Genomic DNA, 18,865 nt, shown 5'->3' with positions numbered 1-18,865 from the left:
TGGTCTTATATGTCTTATCCATTGCATGTTTTTCTGGGAATTTGTTTTGCTGTCTTGTTATGATTTGTTTTTTCCTATAATACAGAGAGGATGGATATATATGTAGAAATTCACACATGAGACTTTTTTAAAAAATTATTTACAGGAACAGATTATATAATGCAAGGTGTAATGAACAGATACTCTGAAGAGGAGACACTAAGAAACCCAATGCTAATTTTGTAGCATTATGATATAAATTCTAACAATACTATTATTCACTGATCAGAATGATATTAGTCTAGTCTCTTGGGTTCAGTTTCAGCATATGTAAAGATGGGGACAGCTACCACGAAGAGAATGAGAGATGCGATGGTAGTTATTATTGTCTTCCCCAGTGGTAGATCTTGAGGACCTGGAAAGCCTTCATCATCCTGTGATGATTTGATTAGTTCTATAATATGAAGTATGTATATAATGTGGGTGAAGATGGGGACAACTATTGGTAAGAAACTAGAGACAGTTAGATAGACAGTGAAAATCTCCAGTGGACTTGCTTGGAAATCTGTATTTCTTTAAATTGTTTAACTGTTTTGTTCTGTTTTGAAATGTTTAATCTTACCCTCTTTGAGATATAAAACAAGTGTGTAGGACAGATAACCATATTACTGAGTTTTTGTTCAATCATTGAGCAGAACTGGTTGCAGTGTCACTTTTTGAATGTCATTTTAAATACTTTAATTTTGTAACCTGAACAGCTATTTCTAAGATGACAATATGTAACTTATCAACCAGCAATTTCTTACCGTTTATTTTTCTGTAATTTTGTAATATTTCTACCCTTTTTTATCTCCATGTATTTTTTGTTTCCTTTTCTTTAAATAAAAAAAAGAAAGAAAGGCTCCTAGATATAATAAATAAATTCAACAGTGTAGCTGGATACAAAATCAATGCTCAAAAATCAATAGCATTTTATACACTAACAACAAAATTATGGAGAGAGAAATAAAAGAAGCCACACCCTTTACACTAGCATCCAAAAAAAATGAAATACTTAGGAATTAATCTCACGAAAGAAGTAAAAGATCTATACAGGGAAAACTATGATACTGTGAAAAAAGAAATCAAAGAAAATCTCAGAAAATGGAAAGACATCCCTTGTTCATGGATAGGGAGAATAAATATTGTGAAAATGGCCATTCTCCCTAAATTGCTATACAGATTCAATGCAATGCCAATGAAAATACCATCAACATATCTCATAGACCTAGAGAAATCACTCCTAAAATTCATCTAGAACCAGAAGAGACCTAGAATAGCAAAGGCAATTCTAAGAATTAAAGGAAAGGCAGGAGGAATCACAATTCCTGGCTTGAAATTATACTACAAAGCTACTGTAATAAAATCAGCATGGTACTAGAATAAAAATAGATCTAAAAATCAATGGAATAGACTAGAAGATACAACCACAACTACAAACACACTTAACCACCTTATCTTTGATAAAGGGGCCAAACATGTTCACTGGAAAAACAATAGTCTCTTTAATAAATGGTGCTGGAAAAACTGGCTCTCTATATGCCAAAAACTAAAAATAGACCCATGCCTATCACCATGTACTAAAATAAAATCTAAATGGATCAAAGATCTGATATTAAAATAGAAACACTAAATCTGTTGGAAGACAAAGTAGGTAAACATCTAAAGACATAGGGGTAGGTAGAGAATTCATGAATAGGAATCAAATCAAACGGGAACTACTTGCCAAAATCAATAACTGGGATAATATTTTATTAAAAAGTTTCTGCATGTCAAAAGAAATCTCCAGCATAGTGAAACGAAAACCCACAAACTGGGAAAGAAATCTTAGTGAACTGTCCCTCAGACAAAGGACTTCTGTCTAAAACATATGAAGAATTTTAAAAAATCACATCCCTGAAACTCAAGGATCCAATCCAAATATGGGAATCTGAGATGAATACACAGTTCTCAGATGAAGAAATACAAATAGCAAATAAATACATGAAAAAATGCTCATCATCATTATTCATTAGAGAAATGCAAATTAAAACAACACTGAGATTCCATCTCACTCCTGAAAGAATGGCCAGGATCAAGAAAACTACCAACAGCAAATGCTGGAGAGGATGTGGGAAAAAGGAACTCTCCCACAGTGTTGGTGGGAGCACAGACTGGTGCAACCACTATGGAGGTCAGTCAGGAGATTCCTCAAAAATCTGGGATTGGAGGTCCCATTCAACCCAGCTATTCCACTTCTAGGCATATTGTCAGAAGAACTGAAAACATCATACCACAGTGTTACATGTGCACCCATGTTTATAGCAGCACAATTTGTAACAGCCAGATCTTGAAAACAATCTAAGTGTCAATCAACTGAAGAGTGGATAAAAAATATGTAGTATTTTTATACAATGGAGTACTACTCAGCTATAAAAAATGATCACATTGAGATATTTACTAATAAATGGCGCAACTTGAGACCATACTCATAAGTGAAATAAATCAAGGTCACATGTATAAATATCGTATAGTCTCCCTAGTGTAAGAAATAGAAAGAGTACATAAGAGTTTAAGGTAATCACGATTCCCCATTATATTGTTTTGAAGCCTTATAATGATCACAGTTGTAATGTGTTTGTTCTGGTTTTTTGATTTTATTATCTGTGATGATATGAACAGCTAATTTGAGATAAATAAGTCATTATAATAGCCAGTGCTGATTTAATGTCATCTTACTCTGAAGTCCTACCATGCTCTTGCTCTTCTCTTTCCATTGGCTCTATCATGTTGTACCTTATTGGATTGTATTACGTGTGAAAGTATAAACAAATTTCCTATGGAAAACGAGATAATATAGTAGCCATTGTTTGTTTTATGTTATTTGGTTCCGAAAGACCTGTAATACTCTCATTCTCTTGAATGTTTCTATACTATTTTGTTATGTTTGTACTATTGTATATGAAGTTGTACTCAACTACTTCAAAGAAAGAGACATTGTGATAGTTACTGTTAATTATGGGTTGTCTTCTGGTGAAATACTGTGTTGCTTACATTGTTCTGTTCTGATCTGCTCTGTTATGTCCTGTTTTGTCTTAATCTCTTTAAAATTAAAAAAAAGAAATGGTTCAGGCTAACAAAAGCTGCTTGAGGGTCAGGTAAAGTGAAGACCAGAATTTTAACCTGGATTTTGTGAATAAGAATGGTTGAGACCACTAAGGAAGACTATTTTTGTGAGGTAAAAGCAGAAATCACAAATAAGTTTGAAAACTTTTACTATGAAAAATTTCAAAATCAAAGTAGAAAAAAATAGTATAATAAACCACAGTATCCCCAGAATGAAGATTCAGTAATGATCAGAGTTTTACCAGATTCGTTTCACCTGGTTTTTTGCTATTTGTCCCTCTTCTTGCTGCTAAAACAAAGCAAATATATTTTAAAGCAAACCTTAAACCCACTTTCACCTTCCTCAAACACACCTGAGGATTATCTCCACCACAGTACCATTACCACATCAGCAAATGATGGCATCGTCCAACAGAGAGGGAAAGTGCGGTATCTCTGCTGTGGGGCGCCTTCTACTCAAGTGTGGCCCAGAGAGCCACAGCCCAGGCCTCCTGAGGGACCCCCTCAGTCATGCAGCAGCCTCAGGCTCTGCTTCAGGCCTGCCGGGTCAGAACTGCCTGTTTACAGCATCCCCGGGTGTGTGTGCAGACTGAGAAGACACCTTCCCTGCCCCTGCCCACTTCACAAATCCTTACAAACACACAAACATACACACACGATTACTGCTACCAGTTTAGTGTTTTCCTTTGAAGTTTATCCTTCTGTATCTATGGCTTTCATATTAGAAAATTCAATCAACTAAGGACGAAAAATGTGAGGAAAAAATGCATTAGTACTGAATATTTACAGAATTTTCCTTGTCACTGTTCCCTAAACAGCGGTGTAATGATTATTTGCATAGATTTTACATCACACTACGTATTAAAAGTAATCTAGAGATGATTTAAAGTATATTTTAAGATGTGCACGTGTTTTGTGCCAATGCTATGCCATTGTTCGTACTGGTATTGAGCATCGGTGAATTTTCATACCTGTGGAGGTCCTAATCCAGGCCCCGTGGATACCAAGGGATGATGTCATACAAAGATGTCCTCACTTTATTCTTGAAAACTTGCCTATTATTCCACACTACTATGAGTCTTGCATCTTTAAGTTAGTGATACTAGTTTTAAAGAATATAATGCTTTTGCCCTAAACATTGTGCATTTCCACTGCTCTGCTAGTCACTGTCTTTTCTTCCCTCTGCACATATCTGCCAGCTCTGCTAACTACTTGTTATGATGAATTTGTCCTCTTTAACTGCAGTTACCCACCTCAAGCAACCACAAGATGAGTACTTAAGAGGCTGGCATCATCCACCATTTGCCTTAATATAAAGTCAGAGTCACCAATACGATCAAACCTACACCCATCAGAACTTTGCTTGGTCTCAAAGATGGGTAAGGAACAGCTGCCAAAAGGCCATTTTCTGTATTTTGTGTCTACACAGAAGGAAAGCTGGAAATTGTTTTATGCTGTCTGTGTGTATGACGTCAGAGACGAGGATTGTCCAACTTCTGCACCTGTAGGCCTTCCATTCTCCATGCCCCACCTTAAGAATTCCCATCTTTTTAAATTCGCTCCATATGTCCAAACTCAACTCTAAGGCCAAGAAGAGCTTCCTGACCAACTCAACCTGGAGAAATTCCTCTGTCTTCTAAAACCCTATCATTTTCTTCGAGGCCACCTTCTGACGCTTCACACATTCTTCTTTGTACTTGGAAGCAGAGCATTTCCTTTCTGTAGCTCTGGGCTTTCTGAAGCAGAGACCATGCTTTAAAATCTTTGCATCCACTTAAGCACATGGTGTACTATCAAGTATAGCTTAGATTCTTCATAATATTTTGGAAGTGAATAGGTGCAAATGCAAAAAGTGCTCATATGTAAATTGCTCCTGCCATAAATTCTATATTATCTACCACTTCTCTTTTGCTCTATTTTGCACACACACATACACAAACAAATATATATCTGTTGTGTTCTTCAATCAGAATACATCATTCAGCCATGGGAGCTAGGCAACCCTTTCATATAAATTTCTGCATTATTAGACTATTAATAAAATTGATATTTTTCTATGTATGTAAACAGATTTTTCTAAATCTGTTTCCTTGTGTGTTAAAATATTTTAAAGATCATGATTTCATTGTACTTCTAGTATCTTGGAGAGAGTCTTTTAAAATGACAATGACTCCCCTTGCCCATGATTTGGCTTCTGTAGCTTCAGTTACCCGCATTCAGTGGTGATCTGAAACATATTCATTGGAAAATTATGGAAACAAAAAACACTTAAGTTTTAAATAACTTATTATAATATATTGTTAGGACTACTTCATTTCATTATTATTGTTGCTAATATTTTACTGTGCCTAGTTTGTAAATTAAATTTTATCATAGGTGTGTACCTATGGGAAAAACTATATATACATGGATCAGTAATGCTTTTGGTTTCAGACAGCACAGAAGGTCTTAGACTGTAACCCCTGCAGAGAAGGAGGACCGTGGTGTTCATTACCTCCCACCAAAGAAATCCAAAATGGCAATAATGATCGATTCATATAAAACACAGAAATGTCTCATAAATATGGAAAGTACAAATATATAATCCCTAACATTCTCTAATGTAAAGTTCAATAATCTTTGACATGTCTGAAACAGATTTGCCATACCTAAAAATCAGATATCCCCCTCAGTTGAGAAAAGTAATTAAAAAAAAAAAAAAACATATCCAACATTGAATTCAGCAGTAGTATATGGTTTAGAAATAAGATAAATAAACAAATTTAAAATAAATGCAAACAAAAAGTATTTTAACAACAACTCTTAGGCCATTGTTGATTTTCCATGGGTAATTTGTATTAAATATTCTAGGTAAACATTCCAATGGGAAGTGAAGATTATAAAGACATTGTGCAATTAAGCTGGGTCTACAGTCTTAGGATTTGCTGGCATCTCAGGACTGTTGTAGGCAGACTTTTTTATGATAAAATCTGATGGTTTACATTGCCGGTCTACAGAGGGAAAAACAAACAAACAAACATGGATGTCATCACACACCTCAGCAGGAGCAATGAACTGGCTCAGCCGGCACCCCTCCCCCTAAAAAGCAATTTAATGCATCACTGGAGGTTGCCTATTAATGGCACTAGAAATAAAGCAGCCTGTAAGTGTTGGTCAGGGAAAATAGAGTTCGCGTCTGTGTGTGTGTGTGTGTGTGTGTGTGTGTGTGTGTGTGTGTGTGCGTGTGTGTGTGGTGTGTATAATTTCACCCACAAAGTAAACAAGCAACACTGGTACGTCATTTTCTAATTACAGGGCCGTTTCATAAACTGTAAATGCTAACATGGGAGAGGTAAACCGTAGCAATTTAATTAATAAAACAGTTTAGACACTTAAACCCATATGCGCACCCCTGGGGGCACCACATCAATAATAGAAGCTTGCAGGCATATTTTAGAAATTTTATGCAATCATTTGCAGATCTTGTAGTCAATAATTGTTACAAACTGCATTAACTCTTCTCTGACCATACCCCAGGAGAGAATTTGAATTTGTTAAATGTCTCTTAGAGTGCCTAAGAGTGAGGTGCACAAGGTTTCTTACCTAAATTTGTAGACCAGGTTATGTGAGAGATGCCCTCAATTACCAGAGAGCAAAATACAGAAAATGAGCATCCTAGGAAGTCCAGAGAAGGATTCCTCCACTGTCCCTTCACTAAAGGGAAGTTATAGATGATAATTAAAATAAAAGAATGGAAAGTCAACCTTTGAATCTGGGTATTTTTAGATACCCTTTCTCTTTTGACCTTTTAAAGTTATGCCAATAGATGCTTCACACATTTCTAGTGGGAATGTAAGATGGCACAGGCTCTTTAGAAAACAGATTCCTGGTTTAGTTTAAAAGTTCAGGATAAAAATAACATTGCATGAATTTTTCAATATGTCCTCAACTCCACTCGCAAAAAATAAATTCTGATGTTCTGGGGTCAATATGTGAATACAATTAACAACAATGCATAGGATATCTCAAAAAAGCTAGAAGAGATATCTTGGATGTGTTTAATGATGAAGAAATAATAAATGTTCTAAGGCAATGGCTAGGTTAATTACCCTGACTTGATTATTATCCATGAACCAAAACTTCACAAGTGTGTCCAGTGATTATGTAACAATCAGAAATAAACAAAATTTTAAAAATTTTAAATATAAATTTTCGATACAGGCAACACTTCTAGTCTTTTGTATTTACCTAAGAAAATGAAAAATAGCATAACCTAAAATTTGGCACATGTGAATGCATGATAAGACTATTTACAGCAAGAAAGGCAAATGCAGCTTAATATGGATGAAAGTTAGATATTACCTTGTTCACTGGAAGAAGTTAGAAATGAAAAACCATGTATGCATGCATCTGTTTGTATATTGTATGATTTGTTTACATGAAATGTCCCAAAAATTCAATCAGGAAAGGAGAAGATTAACAATGCCTGGAATTTAGGGTAGGAAGTGGGATTAACAGGAAACAGGCAGAGGGTGTGCAAATGTTCTTAAAGTGGATCATGTTGCTGATGGCTGCACAATTGAGCCAACATATTAAAATTCATGTAACTGTGCACCTAAAATGGGTAACCTGTGTGATGCAGAATTATCCTTTACTAAAATTGTTTTTAAAAATGTGTCCGTAACTTTACAGATTTTCCTTACATTCTTAAAGAAAAAAAAAGGAATTCCGCTATGTGATGGAAACCCACTGGTGCTTCAGAGTTTTATCCCCCGTGACACTGTGCCTAGAGAGGGGCAGTGTTTTGATAATTGTGGTTACCACTGGTTCAGTTTGAACATACTCAGATCCCAGTTACCAAGGGATCATTCTTGGCACTTTTATACTTCCCATCAGAGAGATAATAGCTACCACTTAGGTTATGCTTACTAAATCATATGCATGCTGCCTACCATATAGTATTGACTTCTTAATCAGCATAATAATCCTTATGTGATATTTAATGTGTCCACTTACACAGTCAGTTGACGTAAAGAAAAGCCTGAATCATTGTCCAAGTTATCCAGGAAGTTTACCCACGGGAAGGCTGGGGTGTGGATACACAGTTGGCTCCAGGCAGCACGTGGACCTGCCACCATCCCCAGTCCTACTGTATGAGAGGCTGAGCTCCAGCTTCTGGAATCTGAGACTAATTGTCATCTGTACATGGGAAAAAACATAGACCAAATTAGCCCTACTCAGCTTGCCAATGTGAGCAGCCCCAAGGGGCTGTTCTGACTCCTACTTTATATGCAGATGCCTGTGCACTGACTGGCAGGTTATTGGCACATTTTATCTTTGTAGATTAAAAAAAAAACTAGAAAAGTAGCTTTGTCTCAAAAAAATCAAGTAGTACAGTAACCTTTGCCTATCTTCAAGGTCTGCATCATTGGATTCAACCAATCTCAGGTTGTAAACAAGGAGAAACATTGTCTGTGCTGAACATCTATAGACTTTTTCTTGTGATTATTTACCAGAAAATATTATTTAAAACTGCTGACATAGCATTATATTATATTGTATTTATTATATTATGTATCGTAAGTATCAAGAAAACAAGATTAAAAAGCATATGGGACAATTGCACAGGTTATATAGACAAATATTTCAATCAAAAGGACTTGAGCATCCACAGACTTTGGTATCCTTGGAGGTACTCGGAGCAACTCTCCTTGGACACCAAGGGACAATTACTAGCAGGTGACAGAGTCATGATTTTTCTGGCTGTGCTTCATTCTAAATTTGTCCAATTTGTGCCAGGTGTGATGGTGCATGCTATAACCCCAGCACTCAGGATGCTGAGGCATAAAGATTGGTGAAATTTCAAGACCAACTTGAACTACATAGAAACACCCCATTGTTTGTCATCATGTTATCATTTGCTATCACTCCCAGAGGTCATCAAAACAAAAAAGAAGTTTGATTATAAATAAAGAGCCTTGATTTTAATAAAAATGGAAAATTCTATTGCAACACTGCATTCCCTCAGTAGTGGCTGCCCTGTCAGAGCTCACTGGTCTGCAAAATACTCGGAAGAGTAGATTTACAGCTGGTGGATTTCTTCAAATGTTGAGAAGTCACAAAATGCTTGCAAACTTATATTTTTTGCATACTTAATGAAAATTTCAATGTAAAAATATATTCAAAGCAGTTACTTATCACTGGAATAGAAAATATTTTTTCTAAGAGTAACAACATAAAATGACAGGTTGTTCACAAGGCTATGTAGATAAAATAGGAAATAAACGGACCATAAAAATGGTGGAGAAAGTGATATTGCAATGTCAGTAATTAAAATTATAAAAATTAAATAAGTATTCTTTAAATTAGATTTAAAACTTACAACTGAGAGTCATCTCATAACCCAACCTACTCTACAGTGAGGCGTAATTGGAATGATTTTTTCCTATTGTTATACTCTTTTCTCATGTGTGTTGAATCTTGTCTTACCCTGTCAGTCACTTTCAGTCCTAAATCTTTCTAAACTCCACATCTATTCCTTTGACTATCCATCATCCAGACAGCCAACCAGCCAGGTATACATCTATCTCTAGGTCCATCCATCCATTCATCAGTTCAACCATCTATTTTCCATCCATCCATCCGTCTATGTGTCCATCCATCAGTTCATCCATCCACTCTCCATCCATCTTTTCATCTATCTACCCCCTCATTCTTCTATCCCTCTCACATCCATATATCTACATGTCCATCCATTTATCCATTTTTCCTCTATTCACCTACCTGTTAATCTTCCTAACTTTGGTTGACTCCTATTACATTGTGAACCAAATACTTAGATTTTGTTTTAGAGAAGAATGTATTTGTTGAGAAGACAAAACAAATGCAACCACATCCTAAGTATAAATATCAGGGATTGATACTCTAAATAGGTCTCTATCACCTTGAGAAAGCCAGGCGTCACCATCCCAACACCCTACAGGAAGAGTCACCGCTCTCTCAGCAAGCCCGCTTGCTACAATGACTCGCTCCCCCATTGGCCCCCAGTTTAGACCACTTCACCTGAACAATTAATCTTATTGGTTGACCATAGTTATATCCCACCTTGAATCCCCCTTGTGAGTTTCCACGTCTTCCCCACAGCAGGCTTACCTCACCTCATGTTTTTGCCCTATAAAAGTCCTCATAAAAGACAGAGTCTTTGACAACCCACTCGGGACTCTGTCTGTCTTGCTCTCTTATAGAAGCTTTCTTTTTCTCAATAAATATAGTCTGTTCCTTTAAAAAAAAAAAGAATATATTTATTGAGTGAAAGAAAGCTCTGTCTGTGAGAGAGACAAAAGAGGTCGTGAGTGAGTTGCCAAGAATCTAGCTTTTTCCAGGGATTTTTATAGAGCAAAACCACAAAACGAGATGGGCCCAAGGCAGGGAAAATGGGGAGTCACAAAATGGGCATAAGATGGTACAAAATTTTGGTCAAGCAATGAGATTTAGAGTATAATTGCTCAGGAAAGATTGATTAAATTGGGAGCAAATGGGGACGGGAGTCAAAGGCAGGAACAAGGCCTTTGCCCAGGAGTTGAATTAGCAACTTCTTCTGGCATCCTCAAGGTGATCAAGGCATCTAGGTGAAACCTATTTAGAATAGCAATCCCTGAGGTTTATCCTTAGGGCATGATTGGATCTGTTTTGTTCTTTGTTTTGAGATCTGGCTCATAGCAGGATCTGTCTCCTCCAATGACACAAAATACCTGGTCTTCTGCACTTCTCCTCCAAGGGCCTAGCCTGGTCTAATTAACTGAGCTGCCTATAACACTCCCCACTCTGAAGAAGTACCCCAAACTGCTGTGAGGGAGAAATGGGTGAGGACCAATCTGGCTTTTCATTCTGAAAATTGTAGTTTCAGAGGTACTCTACAGAGAGTCTACCTAAAGGCCCTCGATACACTTAAGACTTTCGAGAAAGTCTTTGCCAATATCCCTAAGCTAACTCACTCCATTGTCCTGTTGTGCTACACCATGTAGGCACCCAGTGCTCCCTGACTGTCCCTCTACTTTGTCACTATTAGTTAGTGAAGACACTCATACAGCCGTCTTGACTGAGGCCTGTAAACTTCCTCCAAATCCTCCTATTCAGTGCCACGTGACTTGACACTGACTTCCAGTGACAGGATAACACATTTATACTCAACTCTGTTTGCCTTTAGAAAATACTGACCTAGGTTACATCCTGAACCAGCCAGGTACTAAACCAGAAATACCTGGAAGTTTAACCAATATTGTAAAAACTTTCCAAGAAAGTCTCATGTATATAGAGGTCTGGATTCTATCACTAAACTGTGAAAGCAGCAAAGGAAGTCCTTCCTCTGCTGTGTAGATGACTAAAAATATCTGAATTCTTCAAGCTGCCTCTTCACTCTGCTAAAATACTTATTTTACAGCAGGGCTAAATGAACATTTTTGGGAAAGAGTCAGACAGTAAATGTAGCTTTCCAGGCTAAAAGACAGTGCCGTCAACTATTCAAGCAGCTGTACCACTGTTAAATATTTTAGACCTAAAAATGTAAAAACTAGCCATGCCTGTAATCCCAGCATTCTGAGAGGCTGAGGCAGGAGGATCCCAAGTTTGGGTTCAGCCTGGATAACTTAACAACTTAGTAAGACCCTGCCTCAAAATAGAGGATAAATAGGACTGACAATATAGCTCAGTGTCAAGGCTCTGTGCTCAGTCCACCGTGTGACACACACACACACACACACACACACACACACCACACACTTAAAAGCATTCTGCACTTCTGCACCATAAATAAAAACAACAGCAAGCCATTTAAAAGTCACTGATCATCTAATTGTCAAGTCCCAGGGCCATTTTTTAATGTTTTCTGATCTTTCTGCACCCTTCCCCTCCTATGTCTGACTTTCACGTTACTAGTCAGCTCACCTATCCCACCTTCCTCTTACTCCTTTCCTTCTCATTCCCCAGTCCCTGTGTTGTATGTTTATGTGTGCATGTACATGTGTGCAGGCTGATATACACAGATCCCCAGCCACTGGCAACCGTGACCCTGTCTTTGCTGGAAGTTCTGGTGCTTTTTCTTATTTTGTGGCATTGAGAGGACCCAGGACCCTTGAGTGCTAGACAAGCTCTCTACCACTGAGCTACAGCCCAGCCCTACTTTTTTAAAAACCACATTGCATTGGGAGCACTGGAGTCTGGCAGTGCCGGCCCTAGATAAACCACTCTCAAGCTTCGCAGCCCCTGCAGGGCAGGAAGACCAGCACTGCCTCTCTCTGCAGTGTGCCCTGCACTCTAAGGCTGCCCACCCAGGGCTCACTGCTCACCCTAATTGAAACCCAAGATCAGGGTTAAGCAACCATAACCTACAGCACAGTGGCAGCATCTCATGCTCCCATCTCTGTCTTCAAGGGCTGAAATTCTTACCAAGTTCAGTTTGAATGCACAAAATTTATTTGCCTAATGTGTAAAATTGTTATAAAACCGAGAATTGTCGACATTTACTCAGTCTATTCAAAGCTCTATTCAAACGCCTAGAACAATCAGGAACAGGGACAGCTGTGCTGGGGAAACTTCTCTTCCAGCTGAGAGCTGAGCCTAGGAAAGGACTCTCACCTGCTTTTGAAACTACTAAGCATTCTAATGAAGTTGATTTACATTTTAACAATGCCACATAAATGTACTACATGGCACTTTTCCAATAACCACTTCGACATCAGTCATTTTGACATCTCCTATTGTTATAAAAAGCAGAAGGAATGAAGCAGCATTGTGCAATAAGGTGCGTGCAGAGGGGAGCGGCTTGCAATTTATTTTCAAATCAGGTAACCCAAGTATACGCTCTCATGATGTGCAGACTCCTCACGACTGAAATTCCATGATGCGCCTTCTCATCTGCGGGAACTGGAGTCCTGGACTCTGTCTGCCCACCTGCCCTTCACAATGGCTGGGCTATCATCTGACTCGCTGGCCCATTCTGGGAATACCTCCCTTACTGCCTCAACAGAGTAGCTTGGTTAAATGTACACACACTGTAAATTAGCTGCCTTCCGCTAATGAAATGATCTGGTCAAGAAAATAAAGACCTAATTTTATTTCCCTAATGGCAATGCCCTGGTCAGTTTAAATGTTGAAGATTTTGGTCAGAAATTTTCTCCAAGTTTGGTGTCCCTAAAGAAAGCCCTCTTGACACAGACAGTATCTGTGTTCAATTGTGCTGAGTGGGATCCTCCTATATTTTCAGCTATTTTTTTCTCCATTGTTAGAGGAAGGGAAGGGGCGTCACTTGGATGTATCTATGCCAAGTTCAACATCAACCTGTGTGTACCAGTAGCGGAAGTCTGCCTGTGCATTGTTTAGGGTCACACACACGCAGACACACACACACACACACACACACACACACACACACACACACAATCTCCTGGAAGGGCCATGACCCCATGACCTAAATTCCTCACATTAGGGCTCAGCTCTATAGCTTCTCCATGCCAAACAACACAGGCTGTGACCAGACTTCCTACACATGAGCCTTTCAGTACACTTACCCACCAGCCTGTGTGGTATGGGGTGTCTCTGTGAGTGTATGTGTATGTGTGTGTAGGTGTATGTGTATATGCACGTGTACAGGTATGTGTACCTGTCATGAGCTTCTATGTGACCGTGTCAAGCTTGAGACCCACTTTTTTTGCTTAATCTATATGGATCTTAACACTGGAGCCTGACTTGCTCTTTTGGAGAGTTTATTTATAAAGAGAAACGCAAGGTAACAGGAGGGTTAAGTGGAGTCAAGTCAGCATTCCTTGCAGATGGGAGAAATACTGTGTACTTGAACAGTGACATGCATAAGAATAATGGGAAGGCAGGGTCACTTGTCATGAAGATATTAAATAAAATACCGTTGCCCTCATTGACTAATCCCATGTGCTAGATGTTATGTCAAATATTACAGATATATCATCCTATTGTATTTTGTCTACAGTCCTACAAAGCAGAGTACTGTTATAATTACGGTATAGATTCTGATGCCGAGGCTAAGCAGGTTAAATAATGTACCCAAGGTCACCCAGATAACAAACAGTAGAGATTTTCATGCCTCCCTGATCCTGTGGCCTCTGCACAGTGCCTCCTATATGCTAAGATACAATGAGTAGCGTTTTTTTGCCTTTTTAAAATTTTCCTTCCTAAGAATTAACAAGAGTTTGGTGCATAAAAGCCCAATAAATGTGTGTTAATTGAAGTTTTTCAATGAAAATGAAAACTTACTTTTAAATAAATGTAAATATTAAAGTGTTTTTGATTAAGCCCTTGAACGATAGTTTGCTAAATTGTACCTTTCTTTCATAAAATTTAAAGTATCAGATAATTTGGGTAATTTGTGCTTTAGATTCCTTAATGTTCATATTTTTAATTAACAACCATGCAATTTGAGTTTTTAAGAAGGAAATTTTAACATTCATATAGCAATTGATTATTTATCTAGACTCACAGGATATCAGAGAATCTATAATAATGAAAACTTTATACCAATTGCAGATCACCAATTTTCAAAGAAAATAAATTCAGAATTAACCCTGGCACCAAACCTCATCCAAAGATCTTGTTTGCTATGAATGTAGTGGTTTTGTGGATATAAAAGTGAGTTATCATCGTGTGTTTTTAAGAAAAGAACGTTTACATATTTAAACTTCCTGGATTTCTGAGTTCTGAATCAGTGGAATTCTGAATCCATGTTAGAAGGAGGTTTTGTTAGAAAGCAATAACAACAAACCAGTGTGGCCTGAAGGGACATTTCGGGACACCACATCATTCTGAGTGGACTTCAGTGAACTTAAAGAGTCAGAACATGGGCTGAGGAAGCAGTGGACTTGGCCAGGATGGACAGTTCTGCCCAAGACCCAGACCTGGGCATCATGAGTGTGAGAAGGTTTTGTGTCAAGTTACATTCTGTGCAGTTCCTGTAATTTTGCAAAAATAATCCCGCCATGGCATCTCACTTTTGGCCTGTGCAATGAGGTGATTTCTATACATGTCATTAAGCATTTTGCAGAGCCTAGTGGATGGTCCTTACCCCTTTTAACCATCCTGATCCATCCAGCTATAAATGCTGTTCCGTTATAACTGGTCTTCTTTGTCTCAGGTCCGAACCAACTACACTGGAAAGACTGAGTTGAATCAGTCGAACTACTTTTCATTGTATATGAATGTTGGCTTAAAAAAACAAACTACACTTTCCCTTTATTAAAAAAAGTGTCCAGAATTATTCATTCCTTTTTAACTATGGCATTACAAAGTAGTAGCACACTTGACTGAATTTAATTTTTTTCTAATTTTTACTTTGCTTTATAATATCACTTTTTAAAAAAAATTTTTTGAAATATATGTTAAGCTATTCAATAAAGCTAACTTTTAATGATATTCAAGAGATTTTCATTCGGTTCCCCAGTTGATGTCAGTGCTCCTCAATGAGGAAAGAAAAATCAATTCAATTATCAAAGCACAGCTAATTGCTTGTAAGATTAGGGTGATTTAAAGAGCAGCAAAGTATTTTATCTGTATCAGCAGTTTTGGCTAAGGACATTCTCCTACGCACACTACGAAGAGAAGCTGAAACTTCCATATGTTTACCTACTGCGCCCTTCCTAGTTCCCTTTATGGGCAGCCAGTGATAGAGTTAGCAGTGGAAACTTGGATCAAAGACCCACAGCTCAGCGGTGTTAGTTTTAACAAGTATTATCAGCCCCTTGTCTCAAAAGACACACAGTTTTAGACCACAGTGGTTGACATTCCAACTATCTACTATTTAGCAAAAGTAGTTTCTTGCACATTCAGAGAATAAAAAGAAATTCCTTTTATGCTAAGGGTTCACTCCCATTAAAATATACATATATATTAATTGCTGATGTGTAAAAGTCTTCCACCAGTGTCACTTGAGTTTAGTTCCATTTTTGCAACTTGTATCATATTGGAAGAACATTCTAGAAGCCATTAAAATGAAAATGAGTAAAACATAGTTCCTGATCTTAAGGAGCATTTTCAAAGGTAAAATGCAAAGGCTGCAGAAGGAAGGTTTTTGGGGAACTGGTGCACCCAAGACCAGCTGGGAGTAGAGGAAGAAGGGAAGGTAGTCACAGGAAGGGAAAATATTTCCCACTTGGAGACAGATTGAGTACATCAGCTTGGTGTTTCTGGCAAGTCCCTGATTGGCATTATTTGGGTGTAAACTACAAGTCAGAGAAGAGTGGGGAGGGAGTCCAGGGAAGCTGTTGTGATCTGCAACCGTGTAATCCTGCAGACCACAGGGAATCATGGATGGTTTCCATGGGGTCATAGGTGGAAAATGTCCTTAAAAGATATATTAAACTTACGTCTATTTTTAGGATTAAAAATATATGCATCACAGATTATTTGGAAATTATTAGAAATAAAATAATTTTTGCAATCTCACCCAGAGACAAGTAGCACCTCCCACCTTTCATTTGCATGTGTATGGGCCTGTGTGTATAAATGCATACATACATATATAATGCACATGCACATGGGTACCATTTTCCCAATGATCTTTCATTATATCTGCATATGTTTTTGTGCACATGAATGTGTGATATGAACAACATGAAATATGTTTCCTTAACAGGTAATCTAAGAAAGGGAAAGTGGCCTAATCTAGAGTGTGTTCTGGTGAGTTCATGAAGGACAATGTGAACCTTCATCCTGCCTGGATGAATTAAGGGGATGAGAAGGGGTCAAAAAGAGGAAATCTATTTGGATGCATGGTGTTTACTTGGGATTTATTGGATTGTTTTCTGAGTAATGTAACCCTACATCTCTCTCCTTGAACTGTTTTGTTTTGTTTTGTTTTCCTTCAGCTTTTTTGAATACATTCTACATTGTTCAAGCTTAGATATCAGTAAAGTTTCAGAAATACTATAAAAAAATGATAAAATACTATTTTTTATTTTAAAGAGAATAAAACCAAGGAAAACAAAACACTAACACCAATCAAAATAAGCCAGTATAAGTGATACAAAACCAACAATAGTTACCATAAAGCCTTTTGTTGTCTTCAAAATAGCTGAAGACACTTTTGGACATAGTAAAAATCAAACAGAACAGAATAGAATAGAAACAACAAAGCCAAAATAATGAATGCAATAAGGACTTCAAAACAAGCCAATGGTAATCCAAAATGGCTACCATAACATATCTTGCTCTTTTAAACAGCTGCTCCTACCATCGGATTTAACATAATCAAACAAAACAAAACAAAAGAGAATAAAACCCAGCCCAACAAAACAATGAAGATATTATGGTTTCCTGGCCAAGGTCACTTCCTGGTGTAGCCTGCTCCCTGCCTGCAGTCCTTGAATGGAGCAGACTCACAGAGAGAGGCTTGGCTGTTGGTTGTGGCTGTCCCCATTCCGCACCAGCCAAGGCATGGCACTGCTTTCCAGAGTGCAGGGGGCGCATCACCTCCTGGTGAGGCCAATAAAATACTATTAAATATCTGGTAAATACTATTAAACATCTGTATTAGAGAAGGAATATATATTGATTTACCACATTGGTAGTAGGAATATGTTTTGATTAGGGAAGAAACGTATCTCATTTACAGAGAGAGCACAATTTACCTAAAATTCATATTCAGACGTTTCTAATTAACCGTTCAAAATATGAGATGAGAAATTTAAAAATCTTTTTATGCTCCTTACCTTACTACGTTTATGAACTTTTAATTTTCATTGATATAACCTGAAATTTTAGACCTATATATTTTTTACATATGTTATATATCTTGTATTTCAGAATTAGCTTTTTGTTTTGTTTTTTGGCACTGGGGATCAAACTTACAACCTTGTGCTTTCCAGGCAGGTGCCTACAATGCTGACCTAAATCTCCAGCCTTTAAATTAACTATTTTATTTTATTTTGGGTACCAGGGAATCAAACTCCTGACCTCACACTTGCCAGGCAGCATATACTTGTGCTGCTGAGCTGAATCCTCTGCCCCTAGAATAATCTTTGAATTAAATTTTAGAATTGCATTAAAATATATTTAATTATGTTTTTCCTGGTTTTATTATAAAATGTATAAAATATGAAATATTTTTATATGTGCATATATACATATATATTTACATATATACAAATAAGTATTCTTTTCTATTCTAGAGTTTTTTCTTTTATTATATTTCTCTTGCTATATGACATTAAATAGGTTTTTCTTAGAAAGTATAACTGAACAATGATAACTGATATTTACTTGGCACTTACCAGGTACCAGATGCTATTCTTTATCTGGATTAATTCATTTGCTCTATGCAACAACTCTGAGTGTGTTACTACTATCATCTGCCTTATACAGATGTAAAGCTATGGCAGAAAATGTAAGTAACTCACCTCAAATCCGACAGCTACCAGTGACAGAGCTGGTATTTGGACCCAGGCATTGTGATTCCAGAATCCATATTCTAAATCATTTCACTGTACTACGTGGAACAACTTAGGAACTCATCTGAGATGACTTTTACTATCGCCATGATAGCTAAACAGTGAAAGTAAATATACGATAAATGAGAATGAAAACTCACCACTTTTCATTAACCTTGTCAGTGATGAAGCACTGTCTGAAATATTTTCAGAGGGGTCACAAAGATGGAAACCAGGTCAGAATAGGTAAAAAGAGGAGAAATTACTGACTGCTGTGCTGTGGGTTCAATCAAGACAGTTGGTTTAGACACATCAAT

This window comes from Cavia porcellus, unplaced genomic scaffold (assembly GCF_034190915.1).
Source record: "Cavia porcellus strain 051 isolate PalLab524CR breed Dunkin Hartley unplaced genomic scaffold, mCavPor4.1 scaffold_13, whole genome shotgun sequence".
NCBI classification, from domain to species: Eukaryota; Metazoa; Chordata; class Mammalia; order Rodentia; family Caviidae; genus Cavia; species Cavia porcellus.
Note: the sequence above shows the minus strand (reverse complement) of the source record.